The sequence below is a fragment of the Atractosteus spatula genome, chromosome 2 (genome assembly GCF_055471065.1).
Source record: "Atractosteus spatula isolate fAtrSpa1 chromosome 2, fAtrSpa1.hap1, whole genome shotgun sequence".
NCBI lineage: Eukaryota > Metazoa > Chordata > Actinopteri > Semionotiformes > Lepisosteidae > Atractosteus > Atractosteus spatula.
This window is the reverse complement of record NC_142707.1, coordinates 2,708,254-2,732,572: the sequence shown is the minus strand read 5'-3', so window position 1 is coordinate 2,732,572 and position 24,319 is coordinate 2,708,254. Positions and strand designations below refer to the sequence as shown.

Sequence of the window (24,319 nt, the reverse complement as noted above, 5' to 3'; positions counted from 1 at the left end):
CCATTTGGAACAGGGTCAAATGGTCACGAAGAGTCAGGAAGTTAAATGAGACGGCCTTACTGAGTGATCATGGCTGCATGCAAGACAGTGGCTGTTTAGTCAAGAATCTTGTCTGGCTTACAAAGTGTGATGGAAATCCCCTTTCCAATCAGCTGGCCCTCTTCCTTCACTCAGTTACTTCATCAATATTTAGCCGTTTAAAAAAAAAAGTTTAGTTTATTCCTTCATCCATTTTCTAACCACTTTATCCAACTCAGGGTCATAGGGCAGCCAGAGTCTATCCCAGCAAGCACCAGGCACAAGGCGATGTTCACCCTGGACAGGACGCCAGTCCATCACAGGACATACAGCATAGCCAGTTTCCCCAGAAACCAATTCAGCTACCAGTATGTCTCTGGACTGTGGGAGGAAACTGGAGCACGAGGAGAAATGTTTATTTTATGTACCTGCAAATTATTGTTTAAAAGGTTGATTACAACAGAATGTTAATTTTTAAAAATATTTACAGTAATGTGTGTTTGACAAACATTGCACACTGGTTTTGTTGGTGTTTTTAATTATTCCTGCAGGTAAATGCGCACATATTAATGACTATTGATGTTCTCGGACACAGCATCTGGAAAATCAGATGCAGTTAATAAAACTATTGCATTTGTACTCTTATTTGTATTTCAGTCTGGTCCTTGAAAATGGATCAGATTTGTGGATGGGCTTCCTTTGTATGTTTAGTTGTTTAGCTATTTTTTTAGTTTACAAACCTATAAACCCACTTATGTAATAAATGTGTGTCTAAATAAAAGCTGGATCACATTTCAAGATGTGTGGGAAACAATAATTTAATTTAAAAGACTTGACACTTATATTAGTGAGTGGTTAGGTGTACTTTTAAATCAATATATAGTGATGGGAAAAAAGAAACGCAACATTTTCTGGAATGTGAATACTATAGTTATTGTTCCATTCCAGGGCTTTTTTTACTGTTAAATTTTCATTTTTTTAATTCAATAAATCATTCAGACTAATGCATTGCTACATGTTTCAAATTAATATAATTCTAACTACTGTAGTTGATGTATTGAGTTTCTTACACAAGCAAATGCGATATGGAAACAAAAAGTCTCAGTTATGATGTGACTAAGTGTGAGATTGTAAGATTAAGTGTGAACATATAGTGAACACCCTGTTGTAACTGCTACACTGCGCTGTACACACAGCCACTGAAGGGCGGAGTGGTGGCTCTGTGGCCGAGGATCTGTGCCTGTGGCAGGAAGGTCATCAGTTCAAATCCCAACTGCTCCAGGGGCGCTGTACAATGGCTGACCCTGCGCTCTGACCCCCAGCTTCTCTCCCTGTCTGTGTGTCTCATGGAGAGCAAGTTGGGGTCTGTGAAAAGACAAATTCCTAATGCAAGAAATTGTATATGGCTAATGAAGTGATGTTATGTTATGTTATGAACAGAAGAACTGTTACACGAGAAGAGAGAGGAGGCCTGTCTAGTCCGTATGGTGGTTAGTAACTGAATAATCTGAAGATGTCATCCAGCTGTTTCCTGAAAGAAGCTCAAGTATCGGCTCCATCCACGTCTGGACAGCTTGTTTCAGACTCCCACAATCCTTTGGGCTGGCTAGCCAATTGCTGAGCACCAAGAACGAGACACAGTCCTTCCCCAAGGACAGTACTGTACTCGGGGGCTGTACTGGCTGTGGCGCTGCGGGGACACGTTGTGGAGCCTGAGCGCCCGGAGCTTCGTCGAGACGACGCTCACCGAGCCGAGAAGATCGCGGTGGGGGGGGGCGGAAGTGTTTCTCCTGGAATCCCAGCCACGGCACAGTCCCGTGGAGGAGCTGAGTGTCAGGGGGTCACGGGTTCGAGCACCGCTGTCTCAGATCATCTCCAGCTTGTCAATATAGGCGAGAGCATGTTCTGGCCTGACTGACTTGGCAAACTAAATGACAAACAAAGAGATGACTCCCCTGAACTGGGGTGCAAGAGCATCAGGGCACAATTTAAAAAAGGCACATTTCTAGCCACTTGTTGCCACAGCAATTTTTTTTTCTTGAGCCTTAAAAAAACTTTCATGATCATCTCTCACGCCTCCTGTGATTTTCTCTCATTGTTGTACTTTGTTTATTCCCACTGCTGTACTACTGTATTCCCACTACTGTATACTCTTAACAATCCGTGAAATCTCTACCGTGTTAAAGGAGAGCTCTTATGAGGGTGAGGGTCCTTTTCCAATCCTTGCAAGGGGATTCTGGGGCTGGATCTACACAACGAAAGAGTCCCTCCCAGTCGTACCCCTTGCTGTCGTCCGTGCCTGTCTCCCTGTCCCGGCTCTGAAATGCCACAGGATCCCAAAAGAACAGGGTTTTCCTCCTCAGTCCCTGTGCTGGGCCCACAGTCTCTTCCAGTGCCTTCATTTTCCCGCTGAGCTCCACCTGTATCCTCTCCTCCCACTGTCCGCAGATGTACAGGCGGGCTGGGAGAACTGGCCCTGGTCTGAGCCTCTGTTCATGTCTTTGTGCATCTCTAACGAACTGGCGTCCCAGCCAGGGTGTGTCCTGCCGTGCACCTGTTGCTTGCTGGGATAGGCTCTGGCTCCTGTCACGCTCGTAAACCCCTCCTCTTAAGGACGCTCCAGCCCTTCCTTGTTTTGTACCCATCTCCTGCACCTGCCTCCGGTTCCAGCCCCCCGTGCTATAAAAGCCAGACTTTCCTGCCAATCTGGGCTCAGCTTTGGAAGATGGACGCCCGGAAGCCCGCCTACCCGCGAGTCCAGGAGCGACTCGATGGCACAGGCTTCACAACGGCGTCCTGACCATCTGGGTCCGGGACCCATTACCCTCTTTTTATTCCCCTGACCCTTCGCCGGATCCCGCTCCGATTTAAACTCTGTTCGTCTTTGTCTTGGATGGACCACCCGGCTCTGGACATTTGCTTCGTCAAGGATTTCCCTGGCCACCCTTTGGAATGTTTGCCTCGGACACACCCCCCTGAACAACAGCGCACCATGGACACGCCCCCTGTTTTCCTTCCAGCCCCTTTGCACGCTTTTTCCCCCGTGTTCTCCTGACTCCTCCCCTGATTGTGCTGTCTACATAGGGTCCTGAAAGTGTCACGGATGTTGGAAAGGACAAACCGTGGAGAGGCAGGAGAGCGTAAAAGACCCTGTGCGTAGCGGCGAGATGGGGATTAGCCCGGGCTCAGCTGTTCAGGGAATGCCGTATAGAAACCTGTGCCCTCAGGTAGCGGATGTGGGGTGACCTGGTGCTAGGCGGGTCTCAGGACATCCGAACGTCAATGCTGAGCGAAGGCAAATGAAAGACCCAGAAATATATAGCCCCAGAGAGAGAGAAACACCGGAAGGACAGCAAAGCACCGGAAACAACAGACAGGACAGAGTAGGAGTGCCTTTGGCTGCAGAGGGCGTGACAGAAAGTACGCTTCCTGACAGCTCCCCTGCGACCCTATAGCTAATACAGCAATTAAGTAAAGGGCAGGCGGTATCACGGAGATTTCTGTAGGCTGGAATCGAAAGTGTCACGAAGCGCATACTCGCATACTTCCAGAGCAACACGTGGTGATTTCCCAGGTGCACTGTGCACTTATGTTGGAAGCGAGTTACTTGTAGGAAAGTATTTTGAAACGCCTGCATTCTTTGGGGCTTAAATCATTTGCTCCTCTTGTAGCAGCAGAGCACTACAACAAACCAATTGTTTCTCCTGTGAGCCGTGCCCAAATGGCAACGTAACCAGCAAAGTCACTGTCTACAAGACAGCGCGGGGTTTACGCAAGAGTATAAGCTGCTTCGCAGAAGACAGAGCACAAGAATTTGAACAGAGGAAAGGACGCAGACGAGAGGGGCTGTTCTGCCCACCTGGCCTGTCTGGCAGTTCAGTAGCTAGCTGATTCCAGGGTCTCATCCAGCTGTTTATCCCGAAGAAGGACACCAGGGTATCGGCTTCAACAGCCTGGCTGGGCTGGTGTGACAGCTGAAGAAGGCTTCACAGCCGAAACGTTGCGTCTCTTCTCTTTTCCTTTCAGGGTGGAATGAGCCTGTACTCGTTCCTTCACAGCTCCCTGCTGGGGCCTGTCAGGACGGCTCCCCCCTCTCTCGCACAATCCGGCCCCTCGTAGTCTTATCTGTCCGAGACCAGTGACACCAGTGAGACCAGTGAGACCGGGTACTTTTAGGCTGCGAGTTTGACTCCAGTCTTGTCAGTGGGGAGGCTGACAGTTTGTTTTGCACGTTGCTGGGGCCGTTTATGTGCGCCGTGATCGCGACGCAGCCTCGCCACCGAACCGAGCTGGAAGCCGCAGGGATCCCACCCCTCGGCTGGATCTTGTGGGCAAAGGTTTTTGCGTTAGACCTGGCTGTGCTGCCCACCATGTGCTAGTACTGGGGTTAAAAAGAGAACAGTCTGCTGCCGGGGGGGGTATTTTTACCAGCTTCTGTTAAACACGTTTTAAAGACGATAGGGGATAAATCCCAGACAGAGATTTGAGAATCAGAACGGAGGACGTCCGGGAAAAACCAGGGACCTGAGGTAGCCCTGCTAATTCACACGATATATTTCTCATTTCCCAGCAAAAAAATGCATTTCTGGACCAAGGTTACTGAGGCACAGTTACATTGTTCAGTAATACACAGCACGTACCCAATTACTGAGATAATTGCTCTTTAGACGCAGCGTCAATTTAGTTTAAAGGCCTTGCAAATCTTTGAAGGTCGCGGGCGAGATGGGCGGTTTTGTGCGAGATGGGGCGCCAGGGTGAATACAGCACCATCTCCAAAGCCAGGAGGATGGGACCTGTTTCCTGCGGCTCTGAAAAGCGCCGCATGAACCCGAAGACTTGAGCGGCGGAGGTCGCTCCGCCATTCCGCCCCCGAGTCACGGCCGCGCCGCCGTACTGATCCCGAAATCCGAGTTCCGAAATGTCGCCTGGTCCGCAGCGACAAGGAGGAGCAGACGGATCGAGAGAGCAGCCTGCGTGCAGCCCCCACACTGGGAGACCGCAGGCGGAGAGGCGGGCGAGCGAGCGGTCGTGTCGTGCAGAGAGGAGGGGGGCGCTTGTAGCTGCGAGGGAAGACCCGGTCGGGGGAGACCGCCTGGGTGGTCCGGTGAGAGGGGCGGAGGTCACTCCGAGTCGTGCGCGCCGTTCGAGAAGCGATTTACATGTAATCGGCGGCCCTCTCTGTGCGTCCGTCCAATTCAAAGACAAGCCACGGGCGGGCGTGCGCGAGGCTGAATAATTCCCACTCGGTTTCAGCCGGTCCCCGGTTGTTTGAAAGCATTCACAGGGCTGCCCGATTCGTGTCTTTAAGATTGGATTCCGTCCACCATCACGACCAGGAATGCTACTAACTCTGTATTCACGAATAATCAGTCTGAGTTAGCGCTCTGTTTTCCACCTACCGATCTCTGCATTTTGTCACGCTCATATTCGGTATTCCAGGTATAAAATAAGCCACATGATTTAATCAAATGCAGGCGGGCTCGAAATTTTAACATCGGCTGAAGATGAAACGTGTTTCCCTCGAGAGTGGACGCTGAGCAGGTGATGTACCTGAGTCCAGGTGCGCACCTGGGAGAACCCAGCACGATGCCAGAGTGAGATCCCGATCGGACAGCCTCTGGAATTCTAGTGTCTGGACTCCCGCTGCATATGGAGCTGGGAAAGCTGTTGAAGTTCTGCTGAGCACGTGAATGCAGGGAGAACATGCAAACTCCACGCAGACAGCGCCCCAGGAAGGGCCCCAGCGCTGTGAGGCAGCAATGCTGACCACTGAGCCACCGTGTCACCCATTTGCTGTATTCAAAACTCCTGAAACGTTTCCCGAAGTCTCCTGCAGACCGCTCCATGTTCCCTTCGGTTATTAATGAGCTCAACAGCTGTGGCAGCTGGAATGTGTGCTTTTCTCCTGCTGCTTCTGGTTGTGGTATCGCTGCGATTTTACCTTAGTGGATACGCTTTTGTAAAAAAAAAACTACACGGGTAACGAAAATACTCGTCACAAACTCTGTGATGAGCCTTCGTCAGCTCTCTCCCCCCAGTTCTTGTCAGATGTTTTCGTGAAGCTGAGCAACCTTTTTTTTTACCTCTACGGTAGACTTACAGTGCCTTGCGGAACCATTCAGACATGTACTACGGTCTCCCTTTTTGTCACGTTTTTTAAACTTGGTATTTTCTTCAAAACGCGATGATCAGAACGCAGGCTTCCAAGATGCAAGACGAGAGACGGTAAATGAAAGCTGAAGAGAAAAGAGAAAAGGCGAAATGTGTGGATTGCGTAAGTGTTCAGGCACGTGGGATCAATATTTGTTGGGAGCACTGTTGCCAGTAATCACAGGTGCAAGTCCTTCTGGCTCTTTACTAACTGCATTCTGTTTTGGGGCGCTTTTTCCACTTGCTTCTGCTGTGGACATGGACTGAGATCCATGTCCGGTCTTGTAGCAGACCCTCTGCGATGCAGTAAGAGCTGGAGAAGACAGGAGGCGTGGTAAAAGGAATCACACAGGGGTTTAATAGTGCACAAAATAATAGTGACAGTCCGTGAGTCAGTGGACAGGGAAGAATGGCATCCAAATCCAAACAGGTCCAAAGGCAGGTCAGGGCCCAGTCTGGGAGTCCAGCGGTGAGTGATCCATCCTGGGACACAACAAGGTTAAAATCCCCTGGGAGGGGGGAACACAGGGACAGACAAAACATGGAGGTCCAAGGGTGACGGGGCCAGGTCCTCCAGACCCCGGGCTCAGGGAGCGGGAGGTGTCGGGGATGAGGCCTGTGCCCTCAGGAAACAGACTTAGGGTTCCCTGGTGCCCGGCGGGCCTCGCGACATCCTTACTGTAATGATGAGCCCCGAGGACTGGAGGAGCTAGTCTATAAATAATGAAGCTAAGAGGGTTCACCTGGGGAGCTTAACAATCACAGGAACAACAATGGAGCAGTGGAGCGCCCTCTAGGGAGGGATGTCGGGCACGACAGCTTCTTGGCGAATTCTCTCTAGCTCTCTCGGGTTTCTTGGGAATCGCGTGTGGATGCAGTTTTCAAATCGTTCCGTAGCTTCTCGACAGGGCTTGAGTCCGGGCTTTGAGCGGGCCACTCAGGGAAGCTCGCCGTCTTACTCCTGATCGTCTCCGGTGGAGCGTGGACCTTGTGCTTTACGAGACTGTCCTGCTGAAAGGCGAGCTTTTGTCCCAGCGCTGGGTCCGAAACAGGTTCTCCTCTCACATTTGCCAGGACTCTGCTCCACTGATACTCCCATCAGTCTTGACAACATTCCCAGAAGCTGCTGGTGAGAAGCAGAACTTTAACCTAATGCAGCCACCATCGTGCTGGACAGTAGGGATGATATGGAGTGAGTGATGCACTGTGTTTGGTGTGTGTCTGATATAACACTTGAGATCATTTAGAACAGAAGGTTTCGTCTTTCCACAAAACCATTGGCCACAAGATTGTGGCATCATTTAGGCAATTTGTTGCAAATCTCATGGAACTTGAGATTATGTTGTTGTTGTTTTTTTTTAAATTTCAGTTCCATAAAAGCCATCCTTGTGGACTGATGGGATACTGAAGAAGTTCAAGTAGGGGGCTGCGTCAGCATGCGTAGGCTGCAAAGGAACAAGTAAAGGTTTTACTCCAGGCTGAAAGGAAAAGAAAAGATAGGTGGATAGATAAGACTTCATTGATCCCGAAGGGAAATTGAGGTGTTACAGCAGCCCAGCCCAAGACAAGCAAAAACAGACATCAGAAAAGACGAAAAATTAAAATACGTACAGTAATACAAAATAAATATAAAATATATACGTAGGTGTGTGCAAAATATGCTCATAGCCGCTCACAGTAAAAACAATAAAATATGTGCAAAACGTGCATAGGTATATACAGATTGAGTGTCCAAAAAAAGTACAATGGTGCAACATGCTGTCCATAGACGAGCAGATGAAGGGCTAGCAGTCCTAGCCTAGGGCAGCGTTATACACCCTGACAGCCGCCGACGTTCCCTTGAACACCGTAGCTGGAGCAGTCTGTTGCTAAAAGTGCTTCGCTGCCTAATAACAGTCCCATGAAGCGGATGAGAGGCGTTGTTCATGATGGCTGTGAGCTTGGTCAGCATTCTCCTCTCAGCCGCCACCTCCAGGGGTCAAGGCTCAGCCCCAACACAGAGCCAGCCTTCTTGATGAGTTTATTGAGCCTATTTACATCTCTTGTCATGATGCTGCTGCCCCAGCAAGAGACACAACGTTTCAGATGTGGAGCTTTCTTCAGGTGATGGGATCTGGTTGATTGACAGACATTTTCTCCCATCTCAGCTACTGAGCTCTGTTAATCTTTCAAAGCCTCCATTGGCCTCACAGCGCTGTCTCTGAGCAGAGTCCTCTTTGGCTGGCAGCTCAGTTTGGAGTAACAGCCCGATCTCGGCAGTGTCTGTCCACTTCCTCCTCTGTGATTGACTCCACCAAACTCATTCTTTGAAATGTTTTTATACCTTCCTCCTGAGATGTTGCTTCATTCAACTTTATCCCTCAGCTGTTTCGAAAGGTCCTTGCTCTTCATAGATGAACGTTGCTCGAAATTCACCGCCTGACCGAAGGAGCTAACAGAGAGGGGTGTATTTATTTTGAAATAATGTGAACCACTATAACTGCACACACAGAGGCCACTCAACTACTTGTGTGATTCGTTAAGGTAATTTTGTACACCAAAACTAATTTAGTTTTGCCATGGTAAAGGGTTTGAGTAGTTACACAATCCCTAACTTTTCATGTCCTATTATCTGTGTACTTTCTTTTTATTTGCTTTGAATGTGTGGAGTTGTGTATAAAATATTTGTTACTTCAAGGCATCACGACTGCAAGCTTTAAGTCAAGAAAGTGTGCAAGGGTGTGAATACTTTTGCAAGGCACTATAGTTTCCCTCTAGTTGGTCATTTTTTCTTGAATTAGCAAAGCCTCTTTTTTTTAGGTTTTGCTGCAATTATTATTGTTGACTTAATATACATGACCGTAAAGGCATTATTATTGAGCTTTACTATCATTTCTAATACTGTAATTTCAAAGTTTTTTTTCAGAAACCAGTTTATTAAAAGCACTATGCACAGCTATATAAATGTGCCTGCCTTACAGCTGTACGAACCTGTAACAGGTCGGTGCTGTAATGAAAGAGGGGAGGTTGATGATTCCACTGGTACCACAAACTGTGTGGGTGGGGCTAGAGGCCAGGGGCGGGGTCTGCTGTAGGGGTGTGGCCAGATGCAAGGGGTGGGGTTGGTTACAGAATGTGGGGCTGTGGGCGGGGTTAGAGGCACACAGTTCCCACCTCCCATTGTCTGAGCTGTACCGTGTGTAACTCTTGTTCTTGGCTGGCTTGGTTTTCAGGAAGGTGGGGTTTTGCAGTGTAACTCACAGCCTGTGTTTGTCATGCAAGTTTTCGGAAAACATTTGTACCGCGAGGAGCAATTTTACATATGGCTCTCCAGATGTGCTTCGTGGGCTGGTTGGTCTTAATTCATATCCCGTGTGAGTACAGACGTCTCTGCAATAACGTGATAGACACGTTCCTGTAAAACCCCATGTTATGCAAAATCGCACAATAACAGTAAAAGGGCTTATGGGAAAAATAGGGTAGGGGGCAGACCACTCAAAACCTAACCAAATGCCAAACCCAAGCTTAACCAAATTTAATACTTATCCCAATAAAAATATTATCACAGTTTAAATACGTTAAATTCATAATAAAGAAATACTTCAGTAAATGTAGGCCTTACCTTGAAAAAAAGTGAAGTTCACCACCTGAAAGTTTATCACCAGCACGCTTCTTAGACACATTCCTGTCACCTTGTCCACTCATATTTACAGCAATGCAGAAGATTTAGGGAAAATAGCGCGAAAATTATGGAGCACCTCCCAATTAGCACTTCCAAAACAAAGCACGTGTGACAACTGAGCATCGTGTGTATTCCGCTGCGTTCTGCTGTGTTACTCTGCGATGCAAAAAGTAAACATATCGGGGATGAAATTGCGTACAAGCCAACGCAAGTTTCGTATTATACAGACATCTTTCCCCTATTTACCAATCACGTATGAGCCAATTCACATTTTTTGAAAACTCACATAATAGTAGGGATCACCGTAATTGCAAATTCGAATTTAAAGTCACATTTGTAGAGCACTTCATTTGGGACGAATGTCTTAGAAATACAGGGATTGTCAAGTCCAATCAAAAACTGCATTGCTGTTGTTATTTTAATTGAAGTGAGCAGCGTTGTAGGCCACCGTGTCTAGCGTGACTGTGTCTGTAGGTGCTCGGTAGCTCGCCGTGATTGTATAGTGGTCAGTACTTTGCGTTGTTGTTGCTGCAACGACCCCGGTTCGAAGCCGGGTCAGGGCAAAACAGGGGTGTCTGCTTTAAAGACATTACATTGCCAGCAACTACTTATTCACGCTGTATTGTTGTGCATTTGATAAATAAACTTTAATTTGATTTGATTTTTTATATAGATACCGTTTGGTTTTAACTCAAACGGCTGTGCGTTTCTTTCTTCTAGAGCTCTCCAACCCTGGTCCTGGAGAGCAGTTAGTCTTATAGGTCACCAAGTCAACTATTCCTACAGATTAGGGGCGCTTGGGAATTTTGATCCGTTAAGTACATTGCCTGTTCAATTAAGGGTCGTCCGGTCTTCGAGGGCTGTGATCCGAGACGACATGCTGTTGGGAAACCGGGAGGCACAGACTCCCAACTGCAGGCTGTCCCCCCCGTGGGCCTGAAGGCTCTTGCTTGAGCAGGTTCCCAGCCCGTGGCTGGAGACGTCCGGACCCGATCCGATCCTCCGTCTGGACAGGGTTGTGGATACACCTGTGAGACTCGCTGACCTTTCGTACCCTTTTCCGATCTGTTCTCCGAACGGTTCCAGTTCTGCATCCGCGTGTGGTGTTCCGTGTTCAGGAAGGACTGAGTAGCCAGAGAGGTACTCCTGTCTTTGCCTCCAGTTTCCTCTTGTATTTGACATAGAAGAACTCGAGAGAATGTGTAAATGATATCTATATTTTACATTATACTGGTGTTGAATTCCCACCCGAGAGTTTTGAAACCAGAAATTCAGAGCCGGATTCGTTACAAGTTTTCCATGGACAGGCCTGTGTGGGAATTGTACCCGAACAGCCCAGTTTTCACCGTCCCTGTCCGGGTACCGAATAGGAAAACCAGGTAGCAGCTTCTAGTCATCGAGCTTCAGCTATCACACTTCAACAAAATAGTTTTTGTCGCATTCTAAAAGCTAATAACATCGTCTACAAGATGATAATAATATAAGATTAATAACGAACCCGCATCTTGGAGAGAGACGCGCGCATTTAAACACCGTTGAGTCTTATAGACAATTCTGGCTGGGGGGGAAGGCAGCCGTGTTTATCGCTTTTCCTGAAAAACAATTATTTGTTCAGCTGCGAGGGGGAAAAAATACGACGTGAATGTACCGTTTCATGTTCTTCCTGTATAGCCGCGACGTGGACGCAAAAGCCGGAAATCGTGTTTGTGATTTTAGTTGACAAAAAACGGGATATTTTTTGGTACATGCGGACTTTGCGATATACTGTAGTGGGTAGCTGCAGGATTGCGTCGCAGTGGTGCAGTGGGAGCACCGCGACCCGCGGGCCGTGCTGAGATACACGCGGGGTATCCGTACGCCCGGCGCGTTTTCCGGCAGCTCGCCTCGCGCCGCCCGCGCATGCTCCGCGAGAAGCGGCGGAGCGCGCGAGAGGCCGAGGCGAGAAAGACGAGCTCCCCCCCCCCACCCCGCCAGCGCCTGGCTCGCTCGCGCCTCTATTTTTAACCGGTTGCCGTGGCGACAGCAGTCTCTAGAGAGGGGGGCGCGTAGCTGCTGGTGAGTAATGTCTCCAAAACACACACACACACAGAGAGAGCCACGGCAGAGTGGAAATTGAAGCTTCTCCTGTCGAGGCGTGAGCAGGGAGAAACTGGAAAGGGCGACGCTGGCGTGTCGCGCCTGCCGAGGCTCATTAACAGCCGCCTTCCAGCGGCGGGGGGGGGGGTGGAGGGAGCCGGGCCTCGCTGCTGCTCTGCGCTGGTAGACCCCCCCCCCCCCCCCCACTCTGCAGCCTCGCCTCTCTACAGCCCAGCCTGGAAAGCAGGGAAGATGAATAATAGTAGGGAGTCTTCCTGCCAAACCCGAACAAACGCGTTTGAATAAGAGAACCATCTTTGACAGCAATCTGAAGCTAACCTAGAGAGAGGGCAAATGTCCGTGCGCAGTAGAGGGAGAAGAATGATAACAGCCTTGGACACCAGTGACAGTGTCCGATTCATCATTTATCAATATGGTCATTTAATAGTCGATTTGTGCATGAAAAATATTGTACATAACGATTTAATATAAGCTAAAAAAAAAAACTATATTAGCAATTAAAACATTAAAATTACTGTACATCTGCAGTCCCATTTCAGTTCTGGACTGCAGAACGTCATGTCAACCGCTGTCATAATTTTAAATGCCCCCCCCCCCCCAACTCTAAATAGTTAATTAAAATCGTAAGCCACATAAATCATAACTAGGCTAATCTTAAATAAGCCCATTTTATTATTAAAATATTTATATGGATTGTATTATACTCTTACCTTTACCATTAAAATATAAATTAATTTATTTTGTGAGAAGTCAGAATATGTGTGGTTTCTCTCATGGGCGCTGTTTGTCATTAAGCCAGTCTTCATTTTGCAGATCTTAATAATATAGAACTGGTAACGTGATCAAATTTGGTAAAACAAAAATTGGTCTTTGATCTGAACAAGCACACAGGTTGGATTCTGAAGCTCTGAACGGGACCATTAAGCGCCCAGCGCTCAGCGTTGAAATGCAGCGGAGCAGGTGGACGTGTCCGAGAGGAGCAGGTACTGGGCCGCCTGCTCTTGTCAGCATCGCTGCCGCATGGAAATCAAGAAATGTCTTCAGCGCTGTTGACAACAGGAGAGACTCCAGTGGAATCTGTCTATCAGAAATCCTTCAGCTTTATGTTGCTTCAGTGCTCAGTTGTGGCATTTCCTTCCGGAGCTGGCAGTGAAGACCCCAGGCCTTCCAAGATTAAGCTGGGAATTTTAAAAGCCACAGAATTGAGTGGAATGACTAAGAAACCTTTGGGCCTTAGTTTTCCCTATCCTTTTTTAATTTTGGGAAGAACGTATTGATGACATAAAGCCTACGGGTGAAATTCTTTCCAAACAGTTCATAGTAAATCTATGCACCTGCCTTATTCCACTATGCCTGGCTTGGTACACTTGTGGTATGTTCGGCATGAACATGGTGTTTTCTTGGAGACAGTACACGAAAGGCAGTTTGTTCTCCGAGAAGCTGCCCTCGTTTCCTTTGGCACCAGGGACATTCTTGGATTAATTGATCCAGCAGAGTGTGTTTGCGTGTTTGCTCCCAGTTCGTGCTCCTAAATCTCGGAAAGGAGACTTTTTCTTTTCTTTATTTTTGCCCCATAAATTTATATATTTCCCCTGGTCGACACAGACGACACGTTTCCTGGAGTTTCACGAAGTCCGGGGCTGATCCCTGGCTGCCGACCGCTGAGTTGGAGCTCGGCCTGTCGAGGGATCGAGCCAGCGCCGCCGGCTCTCCCGGCAAGGTACGGCAGGCGCCCCGTTGGCCGACAGGGGGAAGGAAACCGCGCTCGACGTCGTGGCCGGCCGGCTGCCTGCGTTGGGCGACTGGAAACTGCTGGCCTCTCTGCTCGGGAGTCCCGAGCACAGAGGGGAACCTCCCTGCCTCACCTCCGCCTCTTGCGCCGGTCCCGCTGGGCAGTGTCCTTGGCGGGCAGTAACACGTCCCCCTGCGCTTCAGTCGGGGACCGGCACTTCCGAAAGCGGACTGGGGCTGCTCTCGAGTCACGTCTTGGCAGGGTTTTGCGGTGTACTGGCCATAAAGACGGCTGTTCTGTTCAAAACCACTGCAAAGTGCCATGCGATAGCATTCCGTTAATAAGCAGTTTAATCTCTATGCTGCTGCTGCTTTTTTAAAATTAAAACCTCTGGTATATATTTTTTAAACCCCCCCCCCCAATTGAACGATGGTTAAACGACCAGCGATTGATCGCCACCAGAGCGTGGGGGCGGATGACTGCCCGGCTGCTCTCGGCGTGTGCGTTTCTTGACGCCCTCCGTCCCTCGACGTCTCGCAGGCTCCGCGGTTGCCCGAGGGAAGGCCTGTCTCCTGCTGGTGCCCAGCTCGTCACGGTTGTCGCTGGTGTGTGCTCGCCCAGCCCTTGTGGCACTAGCCTGAACGAACCCCTCCGCCTGGGGAACCGCGCCGACGACTGGCTCACTCGCCCGGCCCGTACTCGGAAACGAACGTCTTCAGCTCTTGAGCGCCTCGCCGTTTCCTGAGCTGTCGAGTTTTAGTTTATCGAACCCTCTTTATTCGTAGTTTCCAAAAATCATCGCCGTTCGCCGGAATCATTTCTCCTTTGCCTAAAATGTCTGTATGTGTCAGACTGTGCATGCATCTTTACACAGTGTATGTTCCGGTCTTCAGGTACCCGGGAAGTGAAACCAAATCTACTTTCCTCGTTTTTCTCAGAATGAGGAACCAGCCCTCTGCTCCTTCAGCTATAACCGCCTCTTGAGTTAAAGGCCTCACCGCACAATCCAGAATGGGATCTGTCTTGGCATGTGCAGCCTTTGGGCACTGGGAACGATTTTATAACATATAAAAACAACCTGAACAACCTGAACAACTAGTTCTCTTGGCCTGCAGCTGCACATTTGGATGTGAGCTGCTCTGTTTGTTTGAACCGAGAGCCCTGATGCAGGTTTCCTCACTGCGAGAAAGGCTCTCTCCCGTTTGAACCTTGGAGTTTGTGCCCTGGCTGTGACTAGAGGGCTGTGGTTTATGTCCTCTGAAGCAGGTTCGGTGTCTTGTTGATCTTGGACGAGGTCTTTGTGCGTCATCTCGTCACACACACATGTGTAAAGCAAATTAAAAGAGCAAGGATTCACATCCTTCACTAAAGGAACGTACAAAAAAGTTCATCAATTTTCATTAAAAAAAATAATTAGAAAGCAGTGGAGAAAACGGATATGTTTTTTTAAATTATCTACTTTTAAAATGTTTGCCAAATTATATTCATATAGTGATTTTCGTCCCAAAGGACCCCAGAGTATTTTCCAGGTAGGAACAGACTCATTTCATCCACCTGTGAACTAGAGCACCCACCAGTGTGACACAAGACCAGAGTGGAATTTAGCCAGGAATTTACCTTATAAATAGAACCCCATGATTTTTAATGAGCAAACCCCAGTTTAAGGTCTTATCCTACATCGCAATGTCTCTGGTGACCACACAGGGGCACCAGTTTGGAATTTCTCATGTAGAGGGAAGAGCATCTCCTACTGGGTCACCACTTACAACCTGGTTTTCCCAGGGGGGTCTCCCATCCCGGCACTGACCAGGCCCAGCCTTGCTTAACTTCTGAGATCTCAGGAAATCTCGTGAGTGCAGGGTCCAAGGCACTAATGTTGCTGTCACGATGTCACGGAATGAACGGGAAGTGTTGGACACTGTTATCAGAGCCACATACATTAATGCAGGATAGTCTGCCAGACCCCTTTGGAGGTATCTAACGTTTTTCGTTTTACCGAAATGGACGTTCCATCATCATCGAGTATTTCAAATAGCTTTTTTTTTAAACTGCTCAATTCTCCAATTTTGTCAGTTTCCTCAAGGAGCCTTACGAGATTTGAACTTATAAATAACCGAAGTGACTGTATTAGTATTTGTATTAGAATGATTTAGCTTCACATCTTGGACAAAATACCAGTGTGTGAAAACCTGCTCATGTTTTGTCTCATTTTAGAGACAAAAAACAGCACAAATCGGGGAATATGTTGTTAGAAACCTTCCCGTCTGGTTACGGTGTTTATCAGCACCTTTCGAACTAAATTGTAGCTTCAAACTTAAATGCCTGGATAAGTGTAACATCTAAAAGATTTACATTAGATATTCTGACAAAAATATTTATCGTTTGATAATTTGTAGCAAAAAGTCTAAAAGTCTTGGTCTTGCCACGAAAATTTAAATCGTAACGAAAAATTTTTCATCGAAGGCGTTTCCGGCCGCCATCACTGTTCTCTGTAGGCTGGGAAGAACTGCTTTTATTACCTCGATCTGTAAAAAAAAACAATGTATTCGATGATCTATAACCATGTAATTATGGAAAAATACTAAGTGTGTTTGTTTCAGGACGGTGTTTGAACTCTGTACACATCCGGGGCCTTGTGAAATATGTACGTGTTTGGATCTTTGGCGCGTTTTCTGCCAGCTCCCTCGATCCGCTGGCCTCGCGCTGTGCGCACGCGCTCAGTGCCCCCCTCCCCCCTTCGGCTCCGAGCCGCTGCAGAGGAATCGAATCGCTCGGGGACAGAGAGCGAGCGCGAGAAGGAGAGAGAAAGAAAGGAGACGGAGCGCGCGGGAGGGACGTGACGAGGCCTCGGCGAGAAAGACGAGTTCTGTCAGCAGCTCGCTGGCTCGCGCTCTATTTTTAACCGGTTGCCGTGGCGACAGCAGTCTCTAGAGAGGGGGACGCGTAGCTGCTGGTGAGTAATGTCTCCAAAACACACACACACACAGAGAGAGCCACGGCAGAGTGGAAATTGAACCTTCTCCTGTCGAGGCGTGAGCAGGGAGAAACTGGAAAGGGCGACGCTGGCGTGTCGCGCCTGCCGAGGCTCATTAACAGTCGCCTTCCAGCGGCGGGGGGGGGGTGGAGGGAGCCGGGCCTCGCTGCTGCTCTGCGCTCGAAGACCCCCCCCCCCCCTCACACTGCAGCCAAGCTCTGACCCTGAAACTGGGATTCCAAGAACAAAGGAATAAGTGAACTAACGTGCATTAGCGTGCACGGGGCACACATTCGAAAATATACTTGTGTGGCTGTTGCTGTCAGCGACTGAAGAAGAGCTGTCCCATTCCTCAAAAAAACACCCAATTGACATGATGAATGCAGTTTTATTACTTGAAAATATAACTGTATTAAATTTGATTTAGCAGTGTAATTCGAAGTAGTAAGACGCAAGCATCAATAAAAATGATGGAATTTATACTGTTCAATACTTGACTGCGTGATTGGAGGTTCTTTCAAACTGAAAATTGCTAGGCGTGAAACAGGGTAAGTCCCAGAGGCCCTTGAGCTTGAGATGACCCCGGCGAGCAGGGTTTTGATGAAGTGAACGTGCATTAGCGCGGAGCGAGCTAATTTGCGACAACAGCGCGTGCCTACGAAATACTCCCGTCACACTGAGATGCACAGTCTATCCACAGATTAAACATTTAAAAACTTCACCCTGAATTAAAAAATATATATATTTCTATAATTTGTAAATACACATACTGTATGTGCGTATGTTTTATAGAAATGAAAAATACCAGATAATATCAAATATCAAAATAAAACTGATAACGTGAAAAATAAATGCCAACCAATATTTTAATATTCTCCTGAGGTCTTTATTTCTATATTTCCGAGGAAGATTTGTACTTTGTGCATTATTACGAGAGACTTCAATTTAAAACACGTTGAATAGAAGCGGAGATGAGCTCATTAGATGTTTGCAATGGATTGTGTCACCGAAACCATGTTCAGCGTCGCTGCCTGTGCTGAACAGGTGTCTTCCAAACGTGTTCGCTGAAGTCATCAGCAAGTGCTTTTCTAGTCTGATTGTTTTGCCGATGCAGGTATGATAAAGGAGATGGTAGAAACATCACATAATCCCAAACCCAAATTCTGGAACAAATCTGATACGTTTCCTCGGCTCTTTTACACGTTTGTTCGAGATTTATAAAAAGTCTTTTTTACAGGTGCAGCTGAAATCAAATATTTCTGCATAATAAAGACCAATATGACAATAATAAAGATCAATATTATTCGTCTGTATCAAACATTGTCGTTTTTTTTAAAAAAAAGGATGACTAACACTAAGTGTTCCTATATAATTCATGTTCGTATACGCCTTTGGTAATATTTAATGTACGACTTTAATTATTGAAGAGATTGTACGGCTTTCGATTTGTACAAAAAAAAAACCCTATCTTCCTGCCCAGTAGGATGGGTAGAGTGAAGCGAGTTCATGTGGAAGGTTACTGCCAGTCAGACTAAAAGAACACTCCCAAATATCCTCGTGCCGACCTCGAGCCAGGGCCGCGCGCGCTCGAGGCGCTGCCAGGTTCGCGAGACTGGCGGGTCAGCTCTCGGCCGCCCCTCAGCAGCGCGAGAGGCCGAGCTCAAACGTGGTGTGTTTTTAACTCATGCAATACGGGAAAAAAAATGTCGCACACGAGTTCTGGTTTTCATTAGGCTGATGTACCTCGGAAAATGACCTTTGGGCTTGACTGCACGTCGAAGGACGCTCCAGCTCTCCAGTTTTGTTCAAGCAACTCCGAACTGGGGCGAAAACGGAACAGGCTCGTTTTTTTTTGTTAATAACACATAAACCCGTGTTGTTATAATTTTTGTTTTGTCACCAGTATAAATTCTTACACATATAAATAATTAAAAATGATCATCGAGGATTTTTCAAATACATGGAAATTGCTGACCCGTGTTTCAATTCAGAGATTATCGTCAGTTTAATAATGCTTGTTGCCGGCGAATGTACTTATCCCCGTCAGACGTTTTATTCTTATAATTTTGTATTTATAAAATATTTTTTTAAAAAAGGCCTTAATAAAAAAAACGTTCTGTAAAACGAAAACGAACATCCATATGCAAATGGTTGTCATTTCAATTTTTAGTTAATAAAATATACTCTCAAGATAATATCCACAGTTAAAATATTTTTTTAAATAGCGTGAGATACCTCTACCAAGCGGGCTAGACGGGCCCGGTGGCCTTTTCTCGTTTGTAAACAGTTCTTCTGACGAGTTTCATGTGAAAAAGTTTAGATACGTTACTACGTTACTTTGTGTTTCTGGTTGTATACTCCTTGTGGAAAAAAAAAATAGAAGAATTTTCCTCGCACGCCAAACGCTGTTGTACAATGTTGACCAGCTGCACACTGGTGGTGGTGGAGGAGAGTACCCGTTACCTGTAAAGCGCTTTGAGTGGAGTGTCCAGAAAAACGCTATATGAATCCATGTAGTTTATTATTATTATTATTAACGCTAGTGACATCATCATAGTTCCCCGTTATTTTCAGGTTAAAAGTGCCAGCCAAGGCCGAATTGAAACTCGAGATATGTAGCCAAAATAACGTGTCTAGTACACAGATTGGACAGAAATTATTGGACGTCCAGTCAGCTGTTATATTATTTATTACATTCTGGGGATGACTATATAAACTCAAACGAGGATTAAAATGGAAGAAAGCGGAGATTTCATCTGATGTTCTTCTGACGTGCATCTGCATTGCGAACCTTTTTTCCCCCTCGGCTAAATCTTAAGTTTCCTAACGGCAGTTTGAGAGGCGTCATGCCCAGTGTGAGCACCCCGCTTTCACAGGGGACGTGTTCTGTCTTCGTTGTCATTTTGAGACTCCGTGGCTCCTAACAACTCCTAACTCCTAACAAAACAAGACACTGACCATCCTGAACGGACCCGACCTGTCACGTTTTAAAAGGCATTGGCTGTAGGACCCATTCCCTATCGGCGCGGTACGGTGAATAGTGATATATCACCAGATAGCCCTGAGCCGCGGTCATTACTTTTTGCTTTAGTGTTCTAGTCCGCTGGACGTGGTGTAAAATGACTTTGTAACGGTTTTAAGAAAAATTGGGAAATGCTTTCTCTCAAGCGGATACTGTTTGAACATTTAAAAACAAGCACTGAAACGTCAGTTTGTGTGTGTAAAATAAAAAAAAAACCAAGTATTTTTTTATTTTAAAGACTGAAGACTAAAGTTTGTTGTGGGGACAACTGTATTGGCGGTATGGACGCGAATCCAGACCCACCGCTTAGACTGGATCGGAGTGCAAGTCTCTGCCCACACTTCGAACCGATCAGAAAAAGCACGATTATCGACGGCATTGCTATTTAATAATGCAGGAGCCAAGAGTAGCCCAGCGACTCGGGCAACGAAGCGTCTGGAAACTTCCGAGACTCCGGACGACCGGCTCGTTTCGCCTCACCGCGACGGGCGGGAAACCCCGACGTTTAACCGTATATCGTACAGTTCCAGCACGAATGTGGGTCGACGCGTCTCCCAAACCAATATTCCCACCCCCGAACGAAGAGCGATCGAGGGGAGCGCTGGCGTATTTCGTCGTGTCCCTTTTCCGGGTTTCGGAAGCCCGCCTTTCCCTCGCGGCCGGCGGCCATTTTTGCCCGGCGACGCCGCCGCTGACGGAGTCTCGAGCGAGCGCTGCGCTGCTCTGCGCTGAGCTACGCTACGCTACGGCGCGCCGCCTCGAGATCCGCCTCGCGAGTGGCCGACCCGCACCCCCGTCACATGACACGGGAGCGTCGCCGCTCCGAGCTCAGGCTCGCTCGCTCCCTCACCGTCAGCTCTTTATACTGCAGACTCCAGAGCAGCCTCAGCCAGTTGGCTTCCGGTTCCTGGACTGCGAGTTGTAGGCTGCTGGGGGTAGGTTGCCTTTATTCCATGTTTCTGTGCAATTTGGGGGGGGGTAAGTGCAGTAGGCGTGAATGCTCCCGTGCGATTTATTTTGTGTTCCGTGCTTGAGAGAGACTTAAACATTGCAGGTGAGATTAAATCAACGTTGCGTGCTGTACCTTCGAAAGAAAACAGGGGGAAAAAGCGATCCGGTAGCGCAAGACGATCGGGACGGGTGTTTTGACTTGTTTGTGTTCGGATGGGAAAAGTCGCAGATCGTCTTAACATTTACCAGTTGTGTATCTCCCATTCACACGCAGCCAGTGAAGTTGAAGACAAATGCTCACACTCACTGCTGTCGACTGGAGAAACCTATCGCGCTAGTTCAAGATATTCATATTGAATTCTGTTGCATAGCCCCGGGGTAGGTTCAGTGGGTAACTGGCGTTTTTTTTTTTTGTACCTTCGTAGAAAATGATCACAGTTTATCTGTGGTAAATAAAACTGAACACAGCGAAGATGCCTCGCGTAGAATGTGCACGATTGTCACGAATAGCCCAAAACACACCGTGCCGTTTGTTAGATAGATAGCACAGACTTAAATATTAAATCGACAAACCAATGTTCAGTCCGGGTTTGTGTCTGCAATATCTACGGAGTGCTGTTGACGGCGGTAGAGCTGCTGCTGCTGCAGACGCGATGCTCGGTGCTCGGTGCTCGAGCGTGTCCAGCCCTGCGATGTCAAAACGAGTTACGTCCTGGGGCCGCGGCGGTAGGGTTTGCACTGTGTCACAGCCGCTCAGCGACAGCGCTCTTGCCTCATGTTTTGCGACGATTTGTTATTCTTAAGACGTGTTAAGAGCTCTTGCCTTTATTTAACAAGAGAGCAGCGCTTTGATACTGCCGTCAGTATGATTTTGTGCTCCATAACGGTGGCCAATACGAAAAGAACACACCGATTGTCTCGGGTCACGTCGTTGTAAGTGCTTCTCACGCGTGCTTTGTTTCCCAGTGGTTCAGGTCGCTGATAAAAGTCGCTGAGCAGCCCGTAGCAGAGATGCTATCCGCTTGTCTGTAGGGAGCGATAATACCGTAGCGCGAAGCAAGCTGGCTAGAGACTCCTGATAGCCTCTTGTCACTGTCGTGCCTTCTCTTGCTGTGGTTCCACAACCAATAAGCGTTGTTTCACTCACTTTTAATCCAGCAAGAGGTGATCGGACCTCTCACGGGATGCTACAGACAGTGCATGCTCTTACTTTTAAGTCCACAGTTTAAAAATATATACATTAAATATACTAATGGGGGGGGGGAGAGAAATGCAACATTTTCTGGAATGAGAATACTATAGTTATAGTTTATGCACTTTCAGAAAAAAAGTGGTCAATTTTTTTTTTACCCCTCTGACCAGCAATACAGTGAGGCATTGCAACTTGCCAATCACATGAGAGCTCGTTAGCTGCACTTGTACCCAACGAGGTCCAGGTGGAACAGTGCCTGATCAGGTCACTTTTAAAAAGGCCTTCATTCAAAGCTCAAGTCACTGCAAGAAAAAGGCCACACTTAGTCAGTTTTCTGTGCATCCCATAATGCCTCGAATGTCACCAGGAGCAAGGGAGGGGGCCACTGGCATGCTGCAGGCAGGCACGTCATGTGCCAGCGCTGCCAGACACTATGGACTGAGCCGCTCCAGTGTCCCGACTGCAGAGAAGGTTCCAGCAGACCGGCGGGGCAGATGATCCGGTCGCCCTCGAGTGACCACACCAGAGCAGGACCGACACAGCAGACCGGTCCATCTGAGAGATCGTTCCAGATCTGCCACCCGCACTGCTGCTGAACCTGCCGGCAGACACAGTGACAGGACAGTGAGGCTCCATGCTGCCGGCCTGAGAGCAAGGCGACCTCTGCTCACACCTCCTGGACGTCCCACCTGACTGGCCTGGGCTGGACAGGGGCTGCGATGGACTCGTCAGCAGTGGCATCGGGTCCTCCTCACGGATGAGTCACTCCTCAGCCTGTCCCACGCAGACAGGAGGCCCAGAGTGTGGAGGAGGAGGTGTTGCGTTTCTTTTTTCCGTCAGTATATTAATAAGCAGAGAATATGTGATATAAATATTTTTATAAGTATATAAATAGAATGTAATTATATAGGTTTTGTTAATATGCACTTTTGTAGGGCTTAAAAACGTGGTCTTTTGAGGTTGGCACCTGTAGTATTCCAGAGTATAATTTCAGTTCAATGTTTGTGGCGTGTTTGGATGAACAGAGTATTATAGGTTAATTGCCTTCTTGCTCTGTTGTGGGTCTGCTGTAAATCGGTTGCTGTCAGAGGGCTGTGATATAGCAGGGCCAGTTAAATACCCTGAGCCGTGTGGTTCAGTGTGACCATCCCTTCGTCCTGTGATGAAGCCAGCGCACAGATGGGAAGTGTTGGTCAGGGTTATTGAATATTGGATTATTGGCCAGGACACTGGGGAAGGACCCCTGCTCAGGACCTCGGTTTTACATCTCATCTGAAGGACGGCGCCTTTTTACAGAATAGCGTCACAATAACGAGGCAGTAGGACCCACACTGACAGCAGGGTGAGCGCCCCCTGCTGGTCCCACAAACACCTCTTCCACCTCTCACACCTGCTGAACTCCTTGGTTTTCCTGCAAGAGGGCGGAAACAGCAGTTTTTTGGACTTCTTGCCGTGTGCTGTGACGTCTCGGTTGCTAAGAAACGGGAAGTCTCGGCGCAGGTGGAGGCGGGTTTGATCCTTTCCACAACCTGCTTCTAACTACGGCTGAAAGGTGGCCGGTGTGAATCCATTCAAAAACAAAAAAAACCCCGGAAGCCGCTCCTGAGTTTCTGGGCCCCTGTGGGATCTCACGGAAGAGGTTGGATACACTTCAGGACGGGCGTGGAGGTGACGCAACTCGTTCCCGAGCGCAAAGGAGCGGCCCAGTCTGAGCGCCTCGGACAGCCATGGAGGGAGGCCTGCGCTGAGTTTCTGTGCCTTCAGCTGCTCTGCTTTGAATGGAGACGCAATCGTTTGCCTGTGTGCTGGCAAGCTACTAAGAGGCTCTGCGTCACTGGACCAGTTCAGCCACTTTTTCATTCCCAAGGCGGAGTGCTGTGTACAGCCCAAGTCATGTGAGCCGCTCGAAAGTGCCTCTCGAGAACAGACTCCTGCCACCAGCAAGATGCTGCTGAACTGTACAGGTGTACAAAATGCTTAGACCCGCCCACTCTGTAACCTCCCATTGTGAGTCAGAACCACGTCGACACGCGGCGAGGACGAGGGCCTGTGTGTGTGTGCGCTCCCCTGGACACGCGGTGAGAACGAGGGCCTGTGTGTGTGTGCGCTCCCCTGGACACGCGGTGAGAACGAGGACCTGTGTGTGTGAGCGCTCCCCTGGACACGCGGTGAGAATGAGGACCTGTGTGTGTGAGCGCTCCCCCTGGACACGCGGCGAGGACGAGGACCTGTGTGTGTGAGCGCTCCCCCTGGACACGCGGCGAGGACGAGGGCCTGTGCATGTGAGCGCTCCCCTGGACACGCGGCGAGAACGAGGACCTGTGTGAGCGCTCCCCTGGACACGCGGCGAGAACAAGGGCCTGTGCGTGTGAGCGTTCCCCTGGACACGCGGCGAGAACGAGGACCTGTGCGTGTGAGCGCTCCCCGTGGACACGCGGTGAGAACGAGGACCTGTGCGTGTGAGCGCTCCCCGTGGACACGCGGCGAGAACGAGGACCTGTGCGTGTGAGCGCTCCCCTGGA

General features: G+C 48.4%; 1 protein-coding gene across 6 annotated transcripts in view; it reads left to right on the top strand.

Moving 5' to 3' along the window:
• Positions 1 to 16,568: 16,568 nt before the first annotated feature.
• The window catches only part of LOC148838985 (uncharacterized), a 39,429-nt gene continuing 31,678 nt past the window's right edge, over positions 16,569 to 24,319 (top strand). For 5 of the 6 annotated variants that reach the window (XM_088908614.1, XM_088908617.1, XM_088908613.1 and 2 more), the window contains exon 1: positions 20,553 to 20,589. The gene's annotated coding sequence lies outside the window, so the exon portion shown is untranslated. Of the gene's footprint in view, positions 16,612 to 20,552; positions 20,590 to 24,319 lie in introns of those variants that run through there. The other variant, XM_088908612.1, reaches the window with a different exon arrangement.